Raw genomic sequence first — 3,423 nt, 5'->3', positions numbered from 1 at the left:
CTAACCGAACTCATACTCAACCTCCAACCTACTCCATGTTTCACAAATTCTAACCTTGAACCTCATCTTTACCCAACAAAAACTCTTGAAGCATCACATCTCTCACATAACCGAAACACTCAATCTCCTTCACCATCATTTTCTACCTTCTCTAAGTCACCGTGCTTATCCCATATCTCTCTCATTCACAATCATTTTCCTTGTGCTTGAGGACAAGCATTCATCTAAGTTTGGTGTTGGGGAGATTCAATCTTGCAAGTGAATCTCAATGGCCTCATCATCAAGGGATAGGAGAGAAGATGAATTTGATCAAAGAAGATTCAAATCCAAACACAATGAGCGGATCTTTAGTTGGATGTCAAGCAAAGATGTTGTTCCAGAGCTACCATTCAAGCTAAAAAAAGATGAATATCCTGAAATACAAAAAATAATCAGAAAAAGGGGATGGGAGCTTCTCTGTGACCAACCTCAAGAAGTGAGATTTACTTTCCTTGCACTTTATTGCTTTTATTTAATTTCAAGTCATTTACATTTCTTGTTGCTTATCACTCAAACATGAATCATCTAACTAGAACAATTAATTAACTATTGCTTGCTTAATCCATTAATCCTCGTGGGATCGACCTCACTCTAAGTGAGTTTTATTACTTGATGCGACCCGGTACACTTGCCGGTTGTACGTGAAATCTAATTTTTACGTATCTAAGGGAGTCTTTTAATTTCATGTTTAGTAACCAATAATGATCAAGTAGACTAGTACATGGTGTATGCAAGGCACTAAGTTTGGTGTGACCAATCTTGAAGTAATGGCAAAAGTGTGTTCTACAACACTTAGCCACAAACTAAGTTTGGTGTCCATACATACACGAAAATGCTAGACTATGAAAGTATGAAATGCTAGGCTATGAAAGTTTTGTCATCTACTTTAGTTATAAAAAAAAAAAAAACAAACGTGAAAAAAAAAAAGCATTTAATGAAGGTAAATTACTAAGTTTGATGTGGCTATCTTTGGAATTAATCCCAAAGAACACTTAGTCACAAACTAAGTTTGGTGTCTTTACTTGCATTATTAATGCTAAAAAAAAAATAGATTAGGGAATCTAATTTAGTCAATTTTGCATAGGAACATAATCATAAGTTTTTAGCCATTAATGTCACTTTAAGAATCTCAAGCCTTTGGCATTTTGTTGCAGGAAAGAAAGAAAGAAGTGATGAGGAATCTTGGAAGCATATAATGAAAGAAGGAAAGAAATGATGGGGAATCTTGAAGAAAGATCACGGATACATAAGGAAGGGTAGTTACATGAATTTTGAACTTTGTGCATGGGGAAAAAGAAATCAACATGCATTGTGCACAAGGAAGCATGCCATGACCGAGCCTTAAATGCCTTCCCACCAACTTTCACTTTAAATACTTCAACCATATTCATTCATCATTCATTCTTCTACCCACCAACTTTCACTTCACTAACCGAAATCACACTCAACCTCCAACCTACTCCATGTTTCACAAACTCTAACCTTGAACCTCATCTTTACCCAACAAAACTCCTCTTGAAGCATCACATCTCTCACATAACCGAAACACTCAATCTCCTTCACCATCATTTTCTAAGTCACCGTGCTTACCTCATATCTCTCATTCACAATCATTTTCCTTGTGCTTGAGGACAAGCATTCAACTAAGTTTGGTGTTGGGGAGATCCAACCTTGCAAGTGAATCTCAATGGCCTCATCATCAAGAGAGAGGAGAGAAGATGAATTTGATGAAAGAAGATTCAAATCCAAACACAATGAGCGGATCTTTAGTTGGATGTCAAGCAAAGATGTTGTTCCAGAGCTACCATTCAAGCTTAAAAAAGATGAATACCCTGAGATACAAAAAATAATCAGAAAAAGGGGATGGGAGCTCCTCTGTGACCAACCTCAAGAAATAAGCATGCTTCTCATCCATGAGTTCTTCACTAATGTGATAAGAGAATATGATGATGAAGAACCATACATGAGCTATGTAAGAGGTGTGGATGTTGATTTTAGCCCGGACACCATCAATAGGGTGCTAAGGGTCAAGCACAAACAGTTCAAACGACCTAGCTATGAAGAAAGGGTTGAAAATGACCCAAGATATGTGGATGTGGTGAGTGACTTATGCAGAATAGGCACGGATTGGGTATTGGATTCACATGGCCGACCACTCAAACTTCGGAGAGGTGATCTCATACCTCAAGCAAAAGGATGGCATGACATAGTGAGGAGGTCATTGATCTCTACTTCAAATAACTCTGAGGTAACGGTGAATAGAGCTATAATGATCCATTGCATAATGAAAGGAGGGGGACTTTTGAACTTTTACAATTTTATTTTACTTTTTGACACTTAGACATTTTTACACTTTTTAGCACTTGTATTGGAAAACTCTTTTGGTACTTCCGAGAGAGGACCCAGAGGGCTAATTTGGTTCATCTTGGGAACTTCTCTTCTTCATTTTCTTCAAGCTTTAAGCATTTTTCTTCTTCTTCATCATCTTCCTTTATACTTAGTTTAATCTTGGTTCATGGCAATGGTTGTTGAAATTGGAGCAATGACTCACTAAACCCCACTTTCATTAGGGGGAGGAGCTCTGTTTGTTGGAATGAATTGGTGAACCCATCTTCTCCTCCTCAATTCTAATGGTTGATCTAAAGAGGAAACTCTTGATCTTCAAAGATTCAACCACCATCGAGAGAGGGGTTAATCTATATGAATTATGTGGTGAGTTTGAGGAATGAGCCACATAATTCAGTTTAGAGTTCATCCTTTCATGATTTCTTTAATCAATATACCTTGGTTAGTATGTGAGATGTAACTCTCCTTGGTTGAGATTATAGGAATTGTGTGGCTGGATAGATTTGAGCTTCATCTCTTCTCATGAACAATTAGATCACGAGAGTGGCAGTTGGTTATGTTGAGAGAGATTGAATCACCAAGAGATTGGGATCCAATCACCCACTTGCCATAGATCTACACCCATGATTGAGAAGGATTTGACTAACATCAATTCATGAAAACTAACATCTCTAACCCCTAATGATCCTCTCTATCATTAATTCTCATTTATTTCTCTTGCTCTAGTTATTTGATTACCCATTTCCCAATCCCCTTCTACATTCTGTTCATTTACTTCTTGCCATTTACTTTGATGTTCTTTAAATTTCTGCAACCTTTAATTCCTTGCAATTTATCTTTGATGTCATTTAAGTTTCTTGCATTTTAAGTTTCCGTCATTTACTTGCACTTTATTTCTTTATTCTAGTTCTTTACATTCTTTGCCATTTAAATTCTTGCAATTATGTTTAAAAATCAAAATGCTCATGAAATCAAAATCATATTCGCTTGACTAAACTTACCATTTAACTAAAGTTGCTTAATCTACCAATCCTCGTG

The sequence above is a fragment of the Arachis duranensis genome, chromosome 8, assembly GCF_000817695.3.
Source record: "Arachis duranensis cultivar V14167 chromosome 8, aradu.V14167.gnm2.J7QH, whole genome shotgun sequence".
Taxonomy (NCBI): Eukaryota; Viridiplantae; Streptophyta; class Magnoliopsida; order Fabales; family Fabaceae; genus Arachis; species Arachis duranensis.
This window is presented reverse-complemented; position numbering follows the sequence as displayed.